This window comes from Pristis pectinata, chromosome 4 (genome assembly GCF_009764475.1).
Source record: "Pristis pectinata isolate sPriPec2 chromosome 4, sPriPec2.1.pri, whole genome shotgun sequence".
Taxonomy (NCBI): domain Eukaryota; kingdom Metazoa; phylum Chordata; class Chondrichthyes; order Rhinopristiformes; family Pristidae; genus Pristis; species Pristis pectinata.
Window position 1 is genome coordinate 78,547,446 of NC_067408.1, and position 25,347 is coordinate 78,572,792.

At 41.7% G+C, this 25,347-nt stretch overlaps 1 protein-coding gene across 5 annotated transcripts in view; it reads left to right on the top strand.

The window, feature by feature from the left end:
- The first annotated feature begins 9,013 nt into the window (after nucleotides 1-9,013).
- tab3 (TGF-beta activated kinase 1 (MAP3K7) binding protein 3) overlaps nucleotides 9,014-25,347 on the top strand; it is a 95,462-nt gene continuing 79,128 nt past the window's right edge. For 2 of the 5 annotated variants that reach the window (XM_052014617.1, XM_052014619.1), the window contains exon 1: nucleotides 9,014-9,142. The gene's annotated coding sequence lies outside the window, so the exon portion shown is untranslated. Of the gene's footprint in view, nucleotides 9,143-12,782; nucleotides 12,931-25,347 lie in introns of those variants that run through there. The other 3 variants (XM_052014620.1, XM_052014621.1, XM_052014618.1) reach the window with 3 other exon arrangements.

Consider the following 25,347-nt stretch of genomic DNA (forward strand, 5'->3'; position numbering starts at 1 on the left):
TCTGTGAACTAGAAAATTTCTGGGCAATTTTCCACAATTGGTAGATGTTAGTGTTGTAGCTGTTCTGGAACTACTTGACTTGAAGTGCAGCTTGTTCTGACATGCAAGTTTCCAGTACCACATCAAGGACGTTGTCTGGACTGTAACCATTGTTGTGTCTATTGCTTTCAGCCATTTCTTGAAATCACATAAAGTGGTTCAGATTTGCTCGAGACAGGGGTCTGTGGGAATCACAGGAGGAAACTGAGCTAGATCATCCGTTCTGAATGAACATAATTGCAAATCCTTCAGCATTGTTTTTTAGCATCCATATGCTGGGTCTCGGCATTGCTGAGGATAGTGATGTTGTTTGTGGAGCCTTCTCTATCCTTCAGCTTTTTAATTGTTCATTCTCTTAATGACTGGATGTACCAGAAATGCAGAGCTTTTATGTTATCCCGTGGTTGTGAGACCACATAGCTCTGTCTATTGCATGCTCATTTTGCTGCTTCACATGCACATAGTCCTGCATTGCATCTTTGCCAAACTAGCACGCCAGTTTTAGGTCAGACTAGCATTGTTTCTGGCATGGCTTTCTGTGTTCCTCATTGAATCAGGGTGATCTCAGTGTGAGAATTGAACTGTCTGCACTAGGACTGTTCAGTGTTCACTTCTAACAATGCTATCGTGGACAGATGTGAGGACAATGTCAAGTAGGTTGCTCATCATGGTGGTTCACTCACTATCTGCATTAGACCCAATCTGGCAGATATGTCCTTCATAACTTGACCGGTTTAGTCTGTGGTGTTGCTGCTGAGCCACTTTTGGTGATGATCATTGAAGTCCACAATCCAGAGTACATTCTGTGTGCTTGGTACATTCAGTGCTCCTTCCCAGTATTGATAAACGTGGAGGAGCACTTATTTGTCAGCTGAGGGAGGACAGTTGGTGACAATCAGGAAGAGGCTTCCTTGCTCATGTTTGATCTGAAACCAAGAGACACTTCATGAGGTCATTGGACTTCAGGAGGACAAATAGTAACATTGCTAACAATTCTGCAATGCAATTTATTCACAAGTGTTCTTTTCTTTATTCTCTATTCATTATTGTAATGTTTGACCAAAAGCATAAATGATGCAAACCATTGTAATTACAGTATCAAAAAGATTGATAATGAGTAACTGATTAAAAGTATAATGTGCGGGATTGTGCTTGATCTGATCCTCTGCCCGTATCTGCCCCTCAAGTAATGACACTGCTGCAGTTACCTACTGCAACATCTGAGGCATCAATAGTACTGGATGTTTCCACTTCTCGGCACTTCCAGGATGACTTCTGACAATGAATCTCCCTTTAAGGTATTGGACAGCTGGCAGTCTTGCTCTGGTCTGGCATTGACCTGTTGCAGAGTAGCAGTGGGCAGGATTTCTCAGCACAGTGTAATGGGCAGTTGGGAGCCTTGGTCCAGTGTTGCAGTGGGCAACATATCTCCATCCAGTGAAGCAGTGAGAAGGTAGGCTGATCCATTTCAGTGCAATGGGAATTTGGAGTCACAGCATAGAAGAGAGCTGGAATTTCATTTTGCTGCATTTCTGGTTGTGGAGAATACTTTGGAATGTCAGGGTCCTAAAATCAACCCAACAGGGCAGAAATTTTCTACCTGTTCAACCAGTCTCTGGAGAGAACAACACAAAAGTCATTGCCTTGTCGGTTGGAGACTAATAGTTACAGTCCATGGAAGCTTGTACAAATCAAGCTCATGTGAGAACAATTTTCACTCCTCTAGAGGATCCAAAGGAATAAAATATTCTTTGGTCTATTGTCAATCTGGATCGACAGTTTCCATTGGAATTAGGGCAGGAAAGGACAAGCTTGCATTATCTGTTTTTTATATGCAATTTTTTGTTTGCTAATTTATGAATTTGATATCGGAGCCTTTCAGATGTATATGTAGAATGTACTTTGCAGTTCATGTAATTTTCAAGTCCAAAGCTATGAATTATTCTGGAGACATTAGATGCAGGTCGTTTATTATAAGAGCTGAATGCAGTTGATAGAGACCTTACTTCCCCTGCATAATTGCAGCGGAATTTTTCCATCAGCTGAGCCGGTATAATATTGACGGTGGACTGACAGCTGTCACTCCACTGTTACTGCCACTGAAGGAGGAAAATACTTTCGCATAATTCAAATAATTTGCTCAAAAGAGCAGGACTATGTTCATATTGGGGAAATGGGAATAATTGGATCCTGACCACCGGTCTGAGGACAGGATTATTTTATCTCCTGAGCCAAATTTCCATCCATCTGGACAGTAAACGTAGACAGCGTGGAACAGAAGTTACCTGTTGACACTGGTCGAGCACCAAACATTTTGTGGTTGCTTCTCTGATGAAGAATAATGTGTGTGGTATTACACATCAGCTGGACATAGAGCATGTCAAAACTTCCTCTTTTGGAATTGTTTAACAGCAATAGTTTGTATGGAGCATACATTGTCCACCAGAATTCCATCCCTAATATCCTGAAACTGGTGGAAGTTATGCCACTTTGTGAACACCCTTGAGTTAATTAGGTCACTGCAAATCAATATAAGCAATAAGTTCCACACAAACAGGACATCCATCATGTGTCTGATACAGTGGTACACTTGCAGACAGACTCATACAGTTTATGCCCTCCAAAGGAACACGAAAAGATGCAACAGAAAGAAGAAAAAGAGTTTGCAATTATATAACACCTGTAATGATGTCAATCATCTCAAACTGCCTCAAAGCTATCAGACTCTGTTTGAAACCTAATTACTATGGTAGTACATGAAAAATAATCAAAACACATCTAACACTTAAAGCAGCCAGCAGGTTTATACTCTTGGTTCGATGAACCTGCAGAATTTTGTAAATTTTGAAAATATAACAATAAAATATATATATAAAAAAAGAACACAGTGCAAACACATTTTACATTCTTAGTGACATTTGGTCAATATATTCAGTAATGTTAACCTTTTTTTTTAAACCATAGCACCATCGCCACTCGTGTGACCCCCTGGGGCGATACACCCTTCCCCACAATTCAGCCTGTGTCCAGTAGCAGAAGGACCCTAGACTGTCATCCTCCCCCACAGAGCTGAGAAGCTGCAGATTAGGAATGACCAGTTCACCCTGCCTTACTCAGTGACTCTGTCCTGATTGGAGCCCCTGACATTGCCTCAGAAGAGTCTCACTTTTAAGGTAAAGTTGCACCACCACAACCAATTGAAATTGCAGAATTCTCATTGATGTAACCCTGTTTTTGCATTTCCCCTCCCCAGCTTCCTGCCTCTCTCTTGTAGGTGCTGTACCAATGTCAGCTGATTGATGCAATTTTAGTAATTAAGGTGGGAACACATTTTAAGTGAGATTTAAAAGCTTCTAAACTTCCCCTTCTTTCTGATGTTGGACCAAATTAAACTCGTGCTGTGTGCAAGCAAACCACTCCAGAATTTCTAAAGCCTTCCAAGAACAAGATTCTATTAAGTGACAGGATTGTGAAGGCTAGCTCTTTGGATAAAACGAACACCACAGGTGGCCAGAATGGTTGACTCCTCGCCATCACGTAGCTGTTCCATTTTTCCCAATCTAAAGCCTGTATTCAGAGCCTTCTGAAGCTCTGTTCTCTCAAAGTATGATGGTCAATTTTTGGATTGCGCATACAAGCTCTCATGCAGACAGGGGCGTCCAGCCCTGTTAATGTAGGTACAATCAGCCACTCTTCTTGCAGGCATTATGACCGTCACTGTTGTAAGCCTGTAAGCACAGTGGCCCATTTGCAAACAGCAACTTAATAATAACTAGATGATCTGTTTTTGTAATGTTGGCTGAGGGCTAAGTATGGGCCAAGCCACCAGAGATAACTTCCTGGCTCCTCTTCAAAATAGGTCCATACAATCTTTTGCATTCACATGAGAAAACAGAAGGAGCCTTGGTTTAGAGCTTCATTTTGGGAAACTTTGACAAAGCAATGCTCCCCCTGTCCTGTCCTGGAGTGTGAGTCTGGATACTTGCACTCATGTCAATGAAGTGGGCCTTGGAGCTGGAATTTTTCTGACTTGGGTGAGAGTGCTCCCAAATGAGCTGCAACCAACATGTTAAGATGTTATTATGGAACAAAATGGAGTATCTAGAGCATTTTTGAACTGCGTACTGAAACATTGTGTAATTTTCTTCTCAAGGACAATGGTACATAAAACACCAGATATTCCTGCAGTCTTCACAATCCAACATTTACAGTTACCATAAATTAGCAGAGTTTTGGATCAGGAAAGATGGTGTTGAAGGGGGGTGGTGTGATGAAGGAAGACATCAGATTCTTTCACTAACATTTCTATGTGGTGAAGTGGACAAGGGGCAGATATGAACATGTGAATTAGAGGCAGGAGGAGTAAAACTTTGCCTCCTGAGCCTGTTCCACCGTGCAGTAAGATGGGGTGGCACAACTGGGCAGTGAGTCAAGCTGTTGCCTCTCAGATCCAGTGACCTGGGTTTAATCCTGACTTCTGGTGCTGCCTATGTGGAGTTTGCATGTTTTTACTAGATTTACTACAGCTGCTTTGGATTCCTCTCACATCTCAAAGCTGTACAGGTTGATTGGCTGCTGTAAAATTGCCCCTAGTTTGTCAGTGAGTGGTAGAATCTGGGGGGAGTTGATGGGAACATGGAGAGAATAAAATGGGATTATTGCTTGATGATCGGTACATACTGATTGGCCAGAGTGAATGCTTCCGTGTTGTATGACTCTGTGATTATATGACTACAAGATCACGATTGGGCTGATTGTAACCTCGACTCCACATTCCCGTCCACCCCCTTCATTTTTAACTACGTCTGCCTTAAATATATTCAATATTTCAGCTTCCACTGCTCTTTGAGGAACTAAGTTCCAAACACTCATATCCCTCTCTGTCTTAAATGGGTGACCCCTTATTTTTAAACAGTGTCATCTTGTTCTATATTCTCTCGTGTGAAAGCCACCTCTCCATGTCTACACTGTTAAGGCCCCTCAGAATCTCATGTGATTCAGTCAAGTCCCCTCATTCTTTTAAGCTCCAGTCGAAACTCGCTCAGCCTCTCTAACTTTCCCTCATGATACAACCTACTCATTCCAGGTATTAGTTAAGTAAACTTACTCTGAATTGTTTCCAACATGTTTGTGTCCTTCCTTTTCTAGGGAGACTGGTACTGTACACAGTATGCCAGATGTGTTCTCACCACGTTTAACTGAAGCATTCTCTCTCTATTTTTGAATTCAGTTCCCTAAGCCATAGATCATAACGTTGCATTAACATTCCTGTTTACTTGCTGTACCTCACACTAGCCTTTTGTAAATCATGCACTAGGACACCCAGATCCCTCTGCAACTCAGAGCTCTGCAATCTCTCACCGGGCGGATAATCTACTTCATTATATTTATCCTGCCAAAATGGACAACCTCACATTTCCCAATTTATATTCCATGTGCTAGAGCATTGCCTGCTCATTTACCCTATCAAATAATCTCCTCAAGTTCTCTTCACAACTTCTTTTCCCACCTACCTTTGTATCATCAAAGAAAAAATGACCTTCAATGCCTTCATCCAAATCAGTTGTATAAATTGGTATTGGTATTGGTTTATTATTGTCACTTGTACCGAGGTACAGTGAAAAACTTGTCTTGCAAACCGATCGTACAGGTCAATTCATTACACAGTGCAGTTACACTGAGTTAGTACAGAGTGCATTGAGGTAGTACAGGTAAAAACAATAACAGTACAGAGTAAAATGTCACAGCTACAGAGAAAGTGCAGTGCAATAAGGTGCAAGGTCACAACAAGGTAGATCGTGAGGTCATAGTCCATTCATTGTATAAGGGAACCGTTCAATAGTCTTATCACAGTGGGGTAGAAGCTGTCCTTAAGTCTGATGGTACATGCCCTCAGGCTCCTTTATCTTCTACCCGATGGAAGAGGAGAGAAGAGAGAATGTCCCGGGTGGGTGGGGTCTTTGATTATGCTGGCTGCTTCACCAAGACAGCGAGATGTGAAGACAGAGTCCAAGGAGGGGAAGCTGGCGTCCGTGATGCGCTGGGCTGTGTCCACAACTCTCTGCAGTTTCTTGCGGTCTTGGGCAGAGCAGTTGCCGTACCAAGCTGTGATACGTCCAGACACGATGCTTTCTATGGTGCATCGGTAGAAGTTGGTGAGAGTCAAAGGGGACAAATCAAATTCCTTTAGCCTCCTGAGAAAGTAGAGACGCTGGTGAGCTTTCTTGGCTGTGGCACCTACGTGATTTGACCAGGATAGGCTGTAGGTGATGTTCACTCCCAGGAACTTAAGGTCCCAGCATAGGTCCCTTCAGCGCCCTGCTCGTTGCGTTATACGATACAGACAAAAACTCCTTCATACTTATTCTCAGTTTCCTGTTAACCAGCTACTCTTCTTTCCATGCAAATGTGTTACCTGCGATACCAGGAGTTGCAATAACCTTTGAGGCGGTAACTATTTCTGTAATATAGTCTTCATCAATAGCTACAAACATTTTCCCGTTTACAGATGTTAAATTAGCTGGCCTATAGTTTCCTGCTTACTGTCTCTCTTCCTTTTTGATTCAAGGAATTACATCCATAATGTTCCAATCTAATGGAACCATTCCCAAATCGAGCGAAGTTTGGAAAATTAAAACCAGTACCTCAACTGTCTCACTTTTCACAAGCCCAAGGATGACCCTGGGGACCTGTTAGCTTGCAACTTCAAAAATTTGCTCAGAACCACTTTCTCTGGTGATTGTAATTTTCCTGGCTTTCTCCTGCACTTCTATGCACAATGGATCCCATCGGACATTGAAGGTTGCAGGCAAATTTCTTTGTTGACGTGATTTCATTTGATAGTCTACTTGGCCCATCTTCCTTTGCTATCATGGTTGCCATTGGGTTTTACTTTACCAGGGAAACCTTCCCTGAGTCTCTTGTGTTTCAAATATATCATATGATACAGCTGTTTCAAATATATTGTTGCCTGTGCCAGTGGGGGAAAGATCCTTCAGAATAAAGAGAGCTTTCGGGAACAATTTTCATATAATGCCCATATTTAGCAGTTTGTCTCAAATGGATAAAAATGTATTGTTTTGAATTGATTGAATGTTATTCAATTTCTGATAAATATTGGTTCCATACCATGAACAAAAACATAAATTCAGCCAAGTTATATGAGGTGAAACTCAATTAAAGGAACATTTATTCTTTCGCATTTGAGAATTGCATCAACTAACTGCACTGCAGGCTAAAGCAGGACCAAACTTTATTACTGGTGGCAGACTTAAGTAGAAACATTTTACAATATTTTGTTGAGCTTTTGGCAGTAATTGTAATGTAGCAGCAAGTGTTTAACATTTAAAGCATATATCATTCACAAAGACTGCACGCTATTGCCCTTTGGTTCAATTCCCTGAATACTTTCCGACCTCATGCTATAATCTTTGATTCCAGGCGACTAACCTTTAGCACTGGAAACTTGTATGGTTTAGCTTTTGTTTATTGACTTTTGCTGATTTCATAAATTTATGACAGTCAAATTATGGATTAGTAACGGATGTTTGTATAAGGCAATGTTTTGGCCAATGTTGGAATGCAATGTGTGTTTTTGGGAATCAGACGAGGTTATTGTTGAATAATTCGGCATTAACCAATTAGGCTATCACCAGGGATGAAAAAAATATACAGATTAGGCAAGACAATAAACATAAGGACTTTTCTCGTGGGGCAGAGAAAATCTAGAGGGGAATTAAATTATTATCTTTAAAATTATGACATGTCTTGATACAGTTTGTCACAATAGATTTTTCAATCATTATGGAATCTGTATTGAGGGATACTTCAAAGAATTGCTGAAGGAGTTTGAATGGGGTTCAGGTCCTCCCACACAAATTGACACCACGTGAAGGGATCCAGCAAAGTGTATGATAATCACCCAGGTTCAGTAGAATGCAGGTGATCTGTCCCTTTAATGGACACGTCGTGATGCAAAAATGCTCCAAATGTTTTCAGAGATTTTGCCGTCACTTTGCAATTAGATTGACTAAGTCCCTGAACAAAATTACAAAGAGGGAGCATGGGTGCAGGGACAGCTTGTGGGATGAGGGCGAGTTTCAATCATGCTGTGATAAGAGAAATCATTTGCTGTGAATTTCACAGTTTGACAATGATGTTGTGCAATATGCACTTACAAAATTCAGTGTCGCCACTCTGCCACACTTTTATGTCGTGGCCCGGAAATGTTGGTCAGGACCGGGTGAAAACCTAACAGATTGAGTGATCTTAAAACGCAATGGGTCCCAGTTCCACTTAGTTTCCAAATTTGCAGATGATGCAAAAGTAAAAGGGTTCATAGAAAGCAAATGAGACTGCAACATGATTAATGATACCATCATAAACTTAATTGCATATCACATTTTAAAATTATATTCTCAGATCCTTTTATAACTATATTTTAAAATCATCTGTTCCCACTCTATCAGGATCACAAGTTCCTTTTAAAAGCTAAATTAATTTTAAAGTAATATTTTGGGAATCATCCTTTGAGTATTGAATTTGTATCAAATTTATTTTTCCATTTTCTTTTGTGTTTATTGTAATTAATTTACATCATGCATTCAGTAAGAATTAGATTTTGCAAATCAATTGATCTGAGTGGATTTTAACTTCAACAGTAGTTCAAAATAAAACAGAAATAAACTGCGTGATAGCTGTTTCAGATCACTTCAGTGTAGCTCTTGACAGGTCCCATTACTCACTCTGCAGCAAAGTTTCATTAAAAAGCAAGTGCAGTAATTAAGTTCTGGCGCCGGAGACTCCAGCGGGGCTTGGCGTTACCGCGGCCGGACTCGGGGTGGCAGCACTGAGCAGACGGTGAACGGAAGTGTCTGTCGGGCCCAGCGAGAAGGAGGTCTCGCGAGACCTGGCCTCGGTGGCCGCCATGTTGTATTTTGGCTTCGGCCTTTTAATAAGTTGAGAGGCAGCGAGAGGGAGGAGGGGGCGGAGGGAGGAGGTGGGAGGGGGAGAGGCAGGCAGGGTGTGGGGGGTAACCGAGTCGGGCCGGGGGAGGACGGACGGAGCCGACTGAGGAATGAGAGCCCAGGAGGAATGAAAGGCGGTAAGTGGAGGGAGGGGGTCGGAGCCGCCGGGGCCGGGGGGGGGAGACAACGTCGCCAGGTTCCCCCTCTTCTCCCCCCCCTCTTCTCCCCCCCCTCTTCTCCCCCCCCTCTTCTCCCCCCCCTCTTCTCCCCCCCCTCTTCTCCCCCCCCTCTTCTCCCCCCCCTCTTCTCCCCCCCCTCTTCTCCCCCCCCTCTTCTCCCCCCCCTCTTCTCCCCCCCCTCTTCTCCCCCCCCTCTTCTCCCCCCCTCTTCTCCCCCCCCTCTTCTCCCCCCCTCTTCTCCCCCCCTCTTCTCCCCCCCCTCTTCTCCCCCCTCCCTCTTCTCCCCCCCCCTCTTCTCCCCCCCCCTCTTCTCCCCCCCCCCTCTTCTCCCCCCCCCTCTTCTCCCCCCCCCTCTTCTCCCCCCCCCTCTTCTCCCCCCCCCCTCTTCTCCCCCCCCCTCTTCTCCCCCCTCCCTCCTCCCCCCGTCCCCTGAACCCCTCTTCCTCTCCTGTCCTGATTTGAGAAATCTCACAGCTACATGACAATTATTTGTTTTGTCGATCTTGTCATATGGGGTTTTGATGATGACTTTTGCTTATGAATCAGTTAATTTTAAAAATGGATTCAGTCAAAATGAAAATCATACAGTGCTTCAATTACAATAAACATAAAGAAGTTGCCTGGTTCAGTCAGTGCTCTAGCACAAATTGCTGTTGGTGCACACGAGATGTTTAATTGACTACATTAGGGTTTAAGTACACATTTGATGTTTGTCAATATTTATTAGTGTAAATATGCAATACTGGAAGATCAAGCTTTCAGGCCCATCATGATGGGAAAGCTAATTGAGAAACATCAAATGTTAAGAGATCAGGACAGCTGCAGAAAATGTCATAATGTCTAATATTGTGTACAGTATGGTGAATTTGCTGTAATTATTTTTACTGCGTGTTCTCCATCACTTAATATAACATAGTAGTTCAATCTTGTGAAGGCATTCTGTTTTGAAGTAGTGATTGCCAAAATAAATTACCTCAGTATCATTATGCTTTCAGATGCTAACAGATACACTTGAGAAAATTTTCTGTCTTATTCTAGCTACTGATTAATATTTCTATGATATAGCGCTTTACAGGGAGTATAATGTACCTTACATAGAAACAGAGAAAACCTACACGTACAGGCCCTTCGGCCCACAAAGTTGTGCCGAACATGTCCTTACCTTAGAAATTACTCGGCTTACCCATAGCCCTCTCTTTTTCTCAGCTCCATGTACCTATCCAAAAGTCTCTTAAAAGACCCTATCGTATCCGCCTCCACCACTGTTGCCGGCAGCCCATTCCACACACTCACCACTCTCTGAGTAAAAAAAAACTTAACCCTGACATCTCCTGTGTACCTACTCCCCAGCACCTTAAACCTGCGTCCTCCTGTGGCAACCACTTCAGCCCTGGGAAAAAGCCTCTGACTATCCACACGATCAATGCCTCTCATCATCAGATACACCTCTATTCAGGTCACCTCTCATCCTCCATCACTCCAAGGAGAAAAGGCCGAGTTTACTCAACTTGTTTTCAGAAGGCATGCTCCGCAATCCAGGCAACATCCTTGTAAATCTCTTCTGTACCCTCTCTATGGCTTCCACATCCTTCCTGTAGTGAGGTGACCAGAACTGAGCACAGTACTCCAAGTGGGGTCTGACCAGGGTCCTATATAGCTTCAACATTACCTCTCGGCTCCTAAATTCAATTCCAGGGTTGATGAAGGACAATACACCGTATGCCTTCTTAACCACAGAGTCAACCTGGGCAGCCGCTTTGAGCGTCCTATGGACTCGGACCCCAAGATCCCTCTGATCCTCTGCACTGCCAAGAGTCTTACCATTAATACTATATTCTGCCATCCTATTTGACCTCCCAAAATGAACCACTTCACACTTATCTGTGTTGAACTCCATCTGCCACTTCTCAGCCCAGTTTTGCATCCTATCTATGTCCCGCTGTAACCTCTGACAGCCCTCCACACTATCCACAACACCCCCAACCTTTGTGTCATCCGCAAACTTACTGACCCATCCCTCCACTTCCTCATCCAGGTCACTAATAAAAATCACGAGAGTAAGGGTCCCAGAACAGATCCCTGAGGCACACCACTACTCACCCACCTCCATGCAGAATACGACCCTTCAACAACTACTCTTTGCCTTTTGTGGGCAAGCCAGTTCTGGAGCCACAAAGCGATGTCCCCTTGGATCCCATGCCTCCTTACTTTCTCAATAAGCCTTGCATGGGGAACCTTATCGAATGCCTTGCTGAAATCCATATACACTACATCTACTGCTCTTCCTTCATTGATGTGTTTAGTCACATCCTCAAAAAATTCAGTCAGGCTCGTAAGGCAGGACCTGCCCTTGACGAAGCCGTGCTGACTATTTTTAATCATACCTCTCCAAATGTTCATAGATCCTGCCTCTCAGGATCTTCTCCATCAACTTACCAATCACTGAAGTAAGACATCAACTTACCAAACACTTCTCATGTTCTGGCCCCTGTTGTTTATTTCTGATGAAGAAGTTGAGAATGAATTACTTCACCTCGCTGTCAGTTACAGTGTTTGTTTTGAATTGGTGGTGCAGCAAGACTTTGGTCTCATTGACTTTTAGGAGTAAAAGTTGTACCTAAGTGGTTGCAGGAAAATGAAAGGAACACAAATCTTGTAATTGGTAATGATGGCTTCATAGACAACTTGAGGATGAATTTACTACAACATCATACATTTTGACTTCTGCTTTCTCATTCTTATAGTTTTCATTCTTCCACCTTTGAATTGAAACGTAGTTTTTAAATTTTAATTTACATTGAAATGGATGAACTTGCAGCCAAATTCTGTAAAAGGCAATTAAATAGCGAGATTGCAGATCGGCTTAATGTGGCATGTTTGACGAGCATTAAACTTTGCATCTGGAAAGTGTGCATGTAAACATTGCACAAAAAGTGCACAGGAATCTTCCGAAGAGGACTGTCAATTTGAAGTTTACATAAGCTCTTTTTCAGCCTTTTTTTCCATTTGTGCACAGAGAAGTGCACATTATAATTTGTGTACTACTTGGGCAGTTTTTATTTGCAAGTTGTAAAAGTTGTATTGAAGTGATCACACTTAGGATTGTACCAACTAAGTATTGAAGATTGGGTTGTTAATTCTGTTGGAGCATAAAAACGGAAATGTGAAATGCCATCAAATACAGGTACGTGAGGAACACAGCTCCAAAGTTAACACTTATCATTTAAAATGACTTGATGGAGCGGTTGCTTCCTGAATTTGCCATTGATTTTACAAATATTTGAGAATGGAACTTCAGGCTCATACTGAGAGGCTGGCCACTATTTGTAAGGCTGTTGCTTAAATCTTTCCCATTTGGCAAAATATTTTGCTTTGTTTGATATCAATATTGAACAACATGGAATCGTACAGTAAACAATGAGGCCATTCAGCACCTGATTCCGATGCCAGCCCTTTGGAACAGGCAACCAATTAATGCCATGGTCTACTTATTTCACAAAGCTGAAGATCTTTTATTCTTTGGCATTTCTATTTATTTCTGAAAATTACTTCTGAATTTGTTTCCATCTTATTTATTTCCTTCAGGCAGAGCCATTCCAGAACATAAGCACCTTATCTTGAAGTTGGCTGATATGGGTGTCACATCTGTTTATTTAGAACTCCCATGATACTGGGGTTTTCATTTAGCTGCAGGTCTGATGAAGAAACATAATCAGAAGGAAATAACAGTTAGATTTCTGAACCAGGTAATCAAGTCTTTGACTTGTCTTTTTTAGTATTGTTCTTAGAAATTGGTTTAAGAGATCTTAGGTTCTTTGTGAACAGAAGTGATCTGGATCAATGTGTTCCTGAATAAAACGTACAGTTACATCACAATGCACCTGGATGTTACATGCCTGTTGATAGCTGCTGTTTCAGTGGATTGTAGGTAATTCAAGTTTTAGAACTGGTACTGTAAGAATCTGCCAGACACAAGAAAGACTGCAGATGCTGGAAATCTGGAGCAACCAACAAAAAGTGCTGGAGGACTTCAACAGGTCAGGCAGCGTCTATGGAGGGAAATGAACAGTCGACATTGGCCCGAAATGTCAACTTTTCATTTCCCTTAATAGGTGCTGCCTGACCTGCTGAGTTCCTCCAGCATTCTTGTGTGTTGCTGTAAGTATCTGGCAAGTCTTTTTTGTTGTTATCTTTGTAGGAGCTGCTCTACTCTTTTGATCTAATTGTGTACAAAGTCTGTGCAATAAATTGATTATTAAATCTGTCTTTGTAAGACTGTAATACATCTTAGTTTCACTGAAATGCTCCCTTTGAGGTTTTCATGAGAATTACTAACTTGCATCTGTTAATAATTTCAGTTCATGGTAGTTCTTCCACACTTGGGTTTGATACTTCCCCATACTTGCAACGAGTTCTAGGTTACGTGAGAAGAGCTTTGTAATTTCTTATGTACCTAGGTGGAATTGATTTTAAATGAAGGCAAAAGATTGAACTTCATGCTGTAGTTCAGATCCTGGTGAGTCACTTCTGGGACTTTTCACAATCAACTCGAGGGATGAAAATTTGCTCCACGTGCTACAAGTTTCTTTTGGTATCCTTTGCTGGTTAGGTTGCATTTATAGCTCCTCCATGATCGTGCTTGAGCTGCCACCTTGAACTGCTGCATTCCTTCTGGCGAAGGCACTCCCTACAGCGCAGTTGGCTGGGGATTCCAGCATTTGGGCCCAGTGACGATGAGAGACCGATAAAAGATTTCCAAGTCAGGATAGTGTACGAGCTGGAAGAAGACCTGGTGCACCGATAAGTTTTCTTCCTTCCTTTTTCTTGGTTGTGAAGGTGGTGTGTTTGTGAGCCCAGGACGGCCTGGGTGACACACTGCAATGGAATTAGCAAATAATATCCTTTGCAGCCATGGTGCACCGGTGGCGGAGAGAAGAAATGTGTCGGGTGGTGGTTGGTGTGCCAGTTGAGTTTATTTTTGCTGGGTGCTGATGAGCTTGCCTGTTGTTGGAGCTGCAGACATCTGTGCAAGTGCAGAGTATTCCATCACACTATATCAAATGCTGCTTTTAACCTCGCTTCTGGAAGTTAGTTCTGTGATCTGTGTTGGCTCAAGGCCAGGTTGAGGTCTAGAACCAAATGATCCTTGAAAAACCCAAACTGCATGTCGGGGCAAAGGTTATTGGAGAGTACATGTTGCTTGATGGCATTACCAATGACACTTGCCTTCACTTTGTTTGATGTGCTGGGCCCAGCACATAGATGCAGCCATGAAGAAGGCATGCCAGTGTCTCTGCTTTCTTCCAAGTTTAAGGACATTTGGCATGTCATCGAAGACTCTGACAAACTTCTACAGGTATACAGTGGAAAACATTCTGACTGGTTGCATCACAGCCTGGAACGGGAACTCCATTGCGCAGTATAGCAAAAGGCTACAGAGAATGCTGGACTCAGCCAGTTCCATCGTGGCTACAGTTCTCACCACCATCGAGGGCATCTACAAGAGGCAATGTTTCAGGAAGGTGGCTTCCTTCATTCAGGATCTGCACCATCTGAGCCGTGCCCTCTTCTCATTGTTGCTGTCAGGCAGGAGGTACAGGAGCTTGAGGACTCGCACCTCAAGGTTCAATGACAGCTTCTTCCCCACTGCCATCGGGTTCTTGAACTGAACTGAAAAACCCTAATTCTGCCTCAGACTATATTTCCCTCAATTCGCACAAATTACATTTATGTTTATTCTGTCATGTTAGTTGCGTAATTTATGTTTGTTATGTTTGTAGTGCACTGTGCCGCTGCAGTAAAACAGCTCATTTTCATGGCATTTATACCCCAGGTATTCTGCCCATGACAATAAACTGGAACAATAAGAGTAGATTGGGTGATAACCAGTTGGATTATATCTATCCTGTGAAAACAGGACAGACCAGGGCCATTTGTTTTAATGTTATCACAGTAGTAGAACAGGTTATCTCGACGAGTACCTCGTTTTGGAGTGCAGGACTTGGTACTATGGCTGGAATGTTGTTTGGTCTCAAATACTTTGGTCTATCCAGCCCACTCAGTCATTTCTTGAGATCACATGGAGTTTATTGAACTGACTGAAAGCTCAACTTTTCTGATGTTGGATATCTTGAGAGGAAGACGTGGTGAATGATCCACTTTGCAGTTGTGACTGAATGTAGTTTCCTTGTCTTCTGTACTCTCATGCAGGGCCCTAATATCATTCAGGATGGGAATCGTGGAGCTCCTTCCACCCATTAAGTGCTTATTTGGCAGGATGGATCAGATGAATCTGAATAATCCTAGTTCAATTATCAGTGGCTTCATTTGCCAGTATTGACCAAAAATCAGACAATTCAGAATTAATTCACTTATCAGGTAGCTCCTGAAATCCTGGACTGTCCATGGTTTTTTGGAAGCTGGGGAAGAGTTTCACTGCAAAGTGAGTTGTGCTGAACGTGCTGTGAGACTGTTTCTCTGGGTCTGTAAAATGGGAAGTTCTATTTAACAAAACTAATATTACTCGCTTTACTGGTATGTGTATTGGAAGCAATTCTGAGAAGTCTTGCAAGTCTGGGACCAGGAATGAGTGGGTTATTTAATGAGGAAATGTTGTGCAGACTAAGCTTGTATTTGCTTCAGTTTAGAAGAGTGAGAAGGGACCTGATTCAAACACAAAATCCAAGATCCTGAGGGGTCTTCATGTGATGAATGTGCAGAGGATGTTTTTTCTTGTCTTGTGAGAATCTTGAACTATTGGTTGTCCATTTAAGACTGGGATGAGGCACTTAGTTTCTGAGGGTTATGAGTCCTTGGAATTCCCTTGCTCAAAAGATGGTGAAAGCAGAGTCTGTTTTTAGGTGGAGGTAAATAGATTGTCGACGAGCAAGGAGGCGAGAGATTATTTGGGGTAGGCAAGTATGCCGAGCTGAGGTTGCAATCAGATCAGCCCTGATCTTATTGAATGACTGAGTAGTTTCAAGTGGACAACTTGTTTTAATTTGTATGTTTATCAGATTGTAGGTAATGCCATTCAATATTATTTGACATGCAATTAATTAAAAAAAAATATTTATGTACAGCTAGTAATACTGTGTCTTTGAAGGATTTTGGCCACAACTTAATGTCCTATCTCTTGCTGGTGTTTCTTTTAAGCTACTGTTTACTGTTGGAAATTTTTGCCATTGCTTCCCTGTTAGACTGGATGAGGGTTAATTGATGCTTAAAACAGAGGAAGAAGATGGAGCATCTGAACTTAGTTCAGTTACACCATAAACAAAATGCTGGAAAGGACCGTTTGGGGTTGGCAGAGAATTTTTGCTCCTGCTGTGACAACCTTTCCAGATACTCTGGAGTTGTTTTGTTAGTGTGAATCCTTAAGTTGAGGTGTGTGTAATGAATGAAGGTGATGAAGTTGTTTATGCTTGGTTTTGTGATTCAGCACATTGTACATTATATCCAAAGATGGTTTAGGGATACAAGCCGTTATTTACTGATTTAAATACCTACCATACTGAGCCCCTCAACTCAATTTTTTTGTCATTTTTCATCTCTTTCTCTGGCAAAAATCTTTTTGTGTCATAATTTCCATGCTGCTCTTGAATGAGCAGGCAACAATTTTTCTTTCAACCTCCTGCCCTCTGTTCACTCTCCAAATCTCTCTGCTCCTTGCAGCAAAGTTTCTCTCTTGGAATTGTAGCCAAGATTGGGAAATTGAAAAAGCCAACACTAGTCCCCTGCCACTTGGTGGCATAGGAGATATCACAAGACTCCTCTCTTGTTGAAACCTTAAATAATATGTTTTTAGGACATCTATAAAGAGCATGTTAAAAACATGAGAAAAGATGGTTTTGAAATATGGTACATATGTGATTATAAGAACTATATGAGACATGGCAATGTTGGATTTTGCATGTTCCCCCGCTGAAATGCTGTCGTGTACTCTGCTGTCCTGTTCCGAATAATACTTTTTTTTAATATGTCAGCCGAAATGAGTGTAGTTAGATTTGTTTTCATGTTCAATATTAGAAACCAATTCAAGTGCTGTGAAACTTTTCTGAAGACAGTGTGATTCAGTTGGAAATTTGACAATCCTTTTCCACTTAAAGAGTGATTTGAACAACTTCTATTGTGAATCCTTCACAAACATATTTTTTGCTGATGGCACTTGGCAACAAAATACAGTTTATGGATACTGACTGTCAAATAAAACTGAAGCATATATTTAAAGGGACCAGTGTTTTTATTATAATCTACTCTTTATTACATTGTTTTAAGGAACAAGCAATCTTGCATAGATCAGTGACTGGTCAATGCATTGCCAGGTATGCAGCTATGTCTTACTAGCCAAAGAGTTCATCAGTTTTACTGTGGGTTAGCTGGTTATCTCTGCTAAGATAATATAGGCTATTTCTATTCACCTGAGCAAGGGAGGGAACGATTATTCATTTAGAACTCCCACTTCAATTTCTTTGGAGATCCTCTTCGAAAAGTGCATGTACAGATAAGGATAAGATAGTATCAGGGTGGACAATGCATTCTGTAGAGAAGTTGCCTAACTGTCCAGTTTCAAAAACGAGCACTTTGACGAGAGACTGCAGAACTATCTGTACAGTTGTGCTTGTGGCTCTGTAAAATGCAGTGTGCATTGCATATAAATATACGGGGATCTGGGAGGATTGTGAATAGGGCAAGGATCTGGCAGTACGTGGATGGGATCTAGTAGTACTTTGTAAACAAGTATCTAGTGTTTGTTTTTGGAAGCACGTGGAGGTTTCACTTTTTATCAGGAACACCGGCACAGGATTTGGAATCAGAAGGGTGTAGGATCCTTCAGTCCAGGATAATTTGAGGTGACTTTCTAGTGTTATTGGAGTTGACTGAATCTATTACAGCTGAGTGAGAGTGCAGAGCAGAGTATCGTCCCCATTGTGTGGAGAAATCCCAGGGTAATGAGTGGTTTTGAGCTTGCTCTGAGTTATTAGAGAAACTTCTATGGTTATTTAAAAATAACAGGTTGATCTTGGTAGGACTGTGTAGATATATCCAGAGTGTTGTTTGGATTTCAAGGGTTAAGTTGTGATGAGATAGTGTGCATATTTGGGTTACATTCCTCACTTTTGAAGGTAATAGATGATTTGATTGAGATCCAAAGGATATTAATGGAAACTCTTCAGTTGGGAAGTTGAAGGTGAGGTGACAAAGTGTAAAATTAAGAGTCGGGCATTGAAGCCTTTTGCTTCTTTATGCAAGGGGTGCCAGAAGTTTACTGCTGTTCTGCAAGTGATGTTTGATCATTTTAATTTAGAAATAGGATTGTTAGATCATCACCTCAGTACTTATCGACAGGCTTCAAAACCTGGGCCTCTGTACATCGCTGTGCAACGGGATTCTCGACTTCTTCCTTGTCAGCAAGACCAAGGAATTGACTGTGGTCTTCGGGAAGGGGAAGTCGGGAGAACACACACCAGTCTTCTTGAGGGGACAGCAGTGGAAAAGGTGAGCAGCTTCAAGTTCCTGGGTCTCCACATCTCAGAGGCTCTATCTTGGGCCCAACACATTGATGCAATCATGAAGAAGGCACACCAGCGGCTCTACTTCAGTAAGAGTTTGAGGAGATTTGGTTTGTCACCAAAGACTTGCAGATTTCTACAGAAGTACAGTGGAGAGCATTCTGACTGGTTGCATCACTGCCTGGTACAGAGGCTCCAATGTGCAAGATCGAAGAAGGCTGCAGAGGGTTGTAGACTCAGCCAGCTCCATCACGGACGCAACCCTTCCCGCCGTCGAGGACGTCTTCAAGAGGCGGTGCCTAAAGGACGCAGCGAGGACCCTCACCACCTGGGTCGTGCCCTCTTCACGTTACTACCATCGGAGTGGAGGTACAGGAGCCTGAAGACCCACACTCAACGTTTGAGGAACAGCTTCTTCCCCTCTGCCATCAGATTTCTGAACGGTCAATGAACCCATGAACATTACCTCGTTATTCCTCTTTTGAACTATTCATTTATTTTTGTAATTTAGTAATTTTTATCTCTTTATGCCTTGCATAGTATTGCTGCCACAAAACAACAAATTTTACTACATATGTCAGTGATAATAAACCTGGTGGTTCTTTCTTTATGAACAAAAGATATTAGAGCCAAGAACTATAAGTCACAGTCTGAAAATGCATGCAAAGCCATTTAGGACTGAAATGAGAAATTCTTTCATGTGATGGTGAATCTTTGGCATTCTCAACTGATTTGGATTCAAAATCTGAGATCAATAGCTTTTGGCGTATGAAAGGAATCGGGATGGGGCAGAAAAATGTTAGTGAGGTAGAAGATTGTCCAAAATCTTGTTGAAGAGCAGGCTCAAGGGGGTCAAATGGTCCACTATCTTCTGTTTAAAGTAAAGGTGTGTTCAGCCACAGATTAGCCGTGGTCTCGATAAATTGTACAAAGGCTTAAGGGGTCTCAATACCTTTTCTATGTATTTGTGTCTGCAGTTCTTTGATATGCACCTGTGCTGCGTGCTATAAAGGGCTAGTTTATTGGTACTGTTCAAATGGCTGACTTTGTCAATGGAAAAATTTCATTTACCTCGAAGAATTCTCCATGTTGATGCAGTGTCCTGAGTTTTGTGAGAAGTTCATGGGGTTTTAGTTCATGGGTCTTTAAACTGATTTTTCAACAACTGACCAGGAATGATTTGAAAAATTGCCATAATTTGTAACCACCCGTCAACAAAGAAACAGTAAATGCTTGGGATTGCATTGTCTGACTGAAGAAAATAAATTAACAAATTTAAAAAAAAACTTATGCACTCAACTTTTAGAGATTTCAGTGGCAGCACAGTAGCGTAGCAGTTAGCGCGATGCTATTACAGTGCCAGCGATCGGGGTTCGATTCCTGTCGCTGTCTGTAAGGAGTTTGTACGTTCTCCCGTGTCTGCGTGGGTTTCCTTTGGATGGTCCGGTTTCCTCCCATATTGCAAAGACGTACGGGTGGTTTAAAATGGGTGGCGCGGACTCGTTGGGCTGGAAGGGCCTGTTGCCACGCTGTAAATAAAATTTAATTTAAAAAAGAATATACAGTGGCATGCAAAAGTTTGGGCACCCCGGTCAAAATTTCTGTTACTGTGAATAGCCAAGTGAGTAAAAGATGACCTGATTTCCAAAAGGCATAAAGTTAAAGATGACATATTTCTTTAATATTTTAAGCAAGATTCCTTTTTTATCTCCATCTTTTACAGTTTCAAAATAACAAAAAAGGGAATGGGCACCCTACATGGTCAGTACTTAGTAACACCCCCTTTGGCAAGTATCACAGCTTGTAAACGCTTTCTGTAGCCAGCTAAGAGTCTTTCAATTCTTGTTTGGGGGATTTTCGCCCATTCTTCCTTGCAAAAGTCTTCTAGTTCTGTGAGATTCTTGGGCCGTCTGGCATGCAGTGCTCTTTTGAGGTCTATCCACAGATTTTTGATGATGTTTAGATTGGGGGACTGTGAGGGCCATTGCAAAACCTTCAGCTTGTGCCTCTTGAGGTAGTCCATTGTGGATTTTGAGGTGTATTTAGGATCGTTATCCTGTCGTAGAAGCCATCCTCTTTTCATCTTCAGCTTTTTTACAGACAGTGTGATGTTTACTTCCAGAATTTGCTGGTATTTAATGGAATTCATTCTTCCCTCTACCAGTGAAATGTTCCCCGTGCCACTGGCTGCAACACAAGCCCAAAGCATGATCGATCCACCCCTGTGCTTAACAGTTGGAGAGGTGTTCTTTTCATGAAATTCTGCACCCTTTTTTCTCCAAACATACCTTTGCTCATTGCGGCCAAAAAGTTCTATTTTAACTTCATCGGTCCACAGGACTTGTTTCCAAAATGCATCAGGCTTGTTTAGATGTTCCTTTGCAAACTTCTGACACTGAATTTTGTGGTGAGGATGCAGGAAAGGTTTTCTTCTGATGACTCTTCCATGAAGGTCATATTTGTGCAGGTGTCGCTGCACAGTAGAACAGTGCACCACCACTTGAGTCTGCTAAATCTTCCTGTAGGTCTTTTGCAATCAAACGGGGGTTTTGATTTGCCTTTCTAGCAATCCTAAGAGCAGTTCTCTCAGAAAGTTTTCTTGGTCTTCCAGACCTCAACTTGACCTCCACCGTTCCTGTAAACTGTCATTTCTTAATTACATCACGAACTGAGGAAACGGCTACCTGAAAACGCTTTGCTCAGTTTATCTTCTTATAGCCTTCTCCTGCTTTGTGGGCATCATTTATTTTAATTTTCCAGAGTGCTAGGCAGCTGCTTAGAGGAGCCAATGGCTGCTGATTGTTGGGACAAGGTTTGAGGAGTCAGGGTATCTATAAAGCTTCGAAATTTGCATCACCTGGCCTTTCCTAACGATGACTGTGAACAAGCCAGAACCCTAACAAGCTGATGAAGGTCTGAGACCTTGGTAAAAGTTATGAGAGCTCAAATCTCTTGGGGTGCCCAAACTTTTGCATGGTGCTCCTTTCCTTTTTTTCACTCTAAAATTGTACCAAACAAAATTAATACACTAATCTTGCTTAAAATGTTGAAAAGAATGTTTCATCTTTAACTTTATGACTTTTGGAGATCAGTACATCTTCTACTCACTTAACTATTCACAGCAACAGAAATTTTGACCAGGGGTGCCCAAACCTTTGCATGCCACTGTATTTTAGTCTGACTTGATAAAGTGGAGTTCTTCAACACCTGTTGGTGAAAGATAATATGCTCATGATTTGCAAGCTTAATCAACTAAAAGCCAGTGTAAAGCCAATAACAGATTGTTTTTTTTATCAAACCAGCAACCATGAGGTTAATATTTTTATTGGTGGCATAAAAACACTGCGACAATAAAATGACTATTTCATTGTGGAAATCAAAAGAAAAGCTAATGTTGTAAATCTGAGATGAAAAGCATAAATGCTGCAAGTGTCGGTAGGTCAGGCAGCATCTGTGGAGAGAGAATTCCTGTTTTGGGTTGAAGACCACTTATCAGATCTGATCGGTTTCTCGTTCCATAAATCCTGCTTGAACTGCTGAGCGTTTCCAGAATGTTCTGTTTTCATTATATTGCATTTTGTAGCTAACTAGCTCCACATGTACTTTACAGTTTCTCTGATGTGATGTTAAACATTTTGCCTGCATTTGTAGAAAGGTCAATAGAGTATATGCTCTCTTGCTATATAATTAACTTTTCATGTAATGAATGTTCTTAATCATGACATTTATGGTAAATGCCATCTGTTTTTTAAATATTGTCATGAAGTAAGATGATGGTATCCTAGCTTGATAAAATTACTGCCTTAATTTGGAGCCCTGATGTAGTCTGAAATACTGCTATAGCTACAGTGGAAGAGAAAATTTTGCCAAGAGATAAACCTTGGTCCAATGTTGTACTTTTGAAGCGTTCCATCTATTAAATATAGGAAATATTAATTTTGTATTGCAGTGTTCCACATAAGAGGAATTTTCAGTTGACTTTTTTTTTGTTTTATTACTGTTGGGATAAAAACTGAGCAAAAATGCAATAGAATTCCCTATGCAGGTTTCGATCTGAAATGATGTCAACAATTCCTTTACTCACTCACTCGCCCACCCGCTCACTTGCCCGCAGACCTTGATTTCTCACCGTACAAAGCATACTCTGCTCTCTTTATTGTACACCAAAGTGGATAACCTTATTTTTGCACATTGATTCCTTTGCCATGTTGCTGACTTGGCTTGTCAATATCTCTGATCATTGACCTGAAATCATTGATATAAATTGTGACTAGCTGGAACCCAATTCCTGATCCCTGCAGTACCCCACTAGTCACAGCCTACCTACTAAGGAAAGATCCATTGATTCCCATTGCTTGCTTTCTGTCCAACAACCTGTTCTCAATCCATGTCAGTCCAGTACCCCCAAAGCTGTGTGCTCTCAACTTGTCGGTTAACATTCAGCTTGACATCTTATCAAAAGCTTTCTGAAAACACCACGTGCACTAACCACCCCCCTTCCCCCCAATTATCTATTTTACTTATCACATTCTCAAAGAAGTCCAGTAGCTTGGTGAAACATTCCCTTGCATTGATAAGCATGTCACTTTACTCCTTTTTTTCCAGCATGTTCTGTTATTACATCCTTCATTTTGGACTCCAGTTATAATCCAATTGTATGGCACCTTTTTGAAAATCCACAAACCTTGTAAATCACATTTGATGCCTTTTTAAACCCCCCCCCCCCACCCCCCCACCCTGTTACTTGGTGTTTTAAACAAAAATTATAGTTGAACATATTTGTCTTGAACAAAACCATGCTGGCTTTGCCTAACCAATTCACACTTGTCCAAGTGACTGCTAATTCTCCTGATCACTGTTTCTTAAAGTTTCCCCACTAGTAAGGTTAAACTACTTGCTGAGGTCATAACATTTGAATTTTTTTCACTCTTTGGGCACTTAATCTTTCAAACACCTGTAAATATGAGTTAAGGCCACTTCACTTTCCTTAGAAATGGAACAAGTATCCCACTGGACCAGGCATTCACTTCAAGTACAACTAGCCTTTTACCTCTCTATCAATTTTTATTTTGGTGGCTCACTTGCTGAGATGTGAACACCATCCTCTTTCGTAATGGCCAACCCAAAGTGCTCATTGAGTACCCCTGCCTTCATGTACTGCGTTTGGCCCATCTAAGGCTCAGCCTTAAATTCTTATCCTTTTATTCTCAAATTATTCAATAGGCTTGCTCTGTCGTATCTCTGTAGTGCCCTTGAGCCATACACCCCTTCAAGACTGCTGTGTTCCTGCGATGTGAGCCACACCTTCTTTCATCTTGCTGTGAAACTGACTATGCCTGTCTTTGACAGTCATATCTTCAGCTATCTCATACTGAAGCTCTGCAATTGTCAACCTGCCCACCTTAAATGTGGTCAAAGACTACCTGGAAAAGGAATGTCACATCTCATCCAACCCCTGAAAATCTCTAGTCCACAATTGCTTAAAGTGGCATTGAGAACCTCAAGTACCACATTTTATTTCCTGACTACTGTCAATATCATGTTAATTTTTTTTAACAAAGTATTTTTGGAGGATGATTTGGTTGTGTCACTGCTTTCATACTACTCCAATGCCATTGAGTTCTCTATTTGTTTCATCCCACAATTTGTCATGGCTACGATACCTTCTGTCCATTGCTTTTTGAGAGCAGTCCATGTTAAATTTTCCTAAGCTGCTTTGGATGGATCAGATTGAGTAATTTGAACAGTTCTTTACAAACTAGTGTTGCACTTCCTCTGACGATGATCAGCAAGTACTTATTGTACAATACATTTGTAAATACCAAGTGTACTTGCAACCTGTGGACTTCTTTGGATGTTAGTACCATTGGAAGGTTTAAATATAATTGTCAGAGACTCTATTTAGTATACAGCTTGCTAATCAGATTATATGTGCTGGAAAAATAAGTTACGGTAGAGACATTGAGTATGAAATGCAGCCACAGAATAGCAAACTAAGTAATAATGAAACAGGAAAAACTAAGTGGGGGTGGGAAACACTTATTAAGAAAAGACTAATGTGTTTTGTAACAGTAGAGTGGCCTTATGCAATGCGAGAATGTCACTTTTTGTTTTTGGATGCCAACTCCAATTTTTAGGTACGTAATGGCAGTTGGAGTTCAATCCGGAAAAGTGTGAAGTGATACGCTTTGGGAGATCGAATTTGAAGGCAGAAGACAAGGTTAATGGCAGGACTCTAAGCAGTGTGGAGGAACAGAGGGATCTTGGGGTCCACGTTCATAGATCCCTCAAGGTTGCCACACAGATTGATAGGGTTGTTAAGAAAGCATATGGTGTGTTGGTCTTCGTTAGTCAGGGTATTGAGTTCGAGAGTTATGAGGCAATGTTGCAGCTCTATAGAACTCTTAGACCACACTAGGAGTATTGTGTTCAGTTCTGGTCACCTCATTAAAGGAAGGATGTGGAAGCTTTAGAGAGGGTGCAGAGATTTACCAAGATGCTACCTGGATTGGAGAGCATGTCTTATGAGGACAGGTTGAGTGAACTTGGGCTTTCCTCTTTGGAGGAGGATGAGAGGTGGCTTGATGGAGATGTACAAGATGATAAGAGGCATTGATTGAGTGGACAGTCAGAGACTTTTTTCCCCAAGGT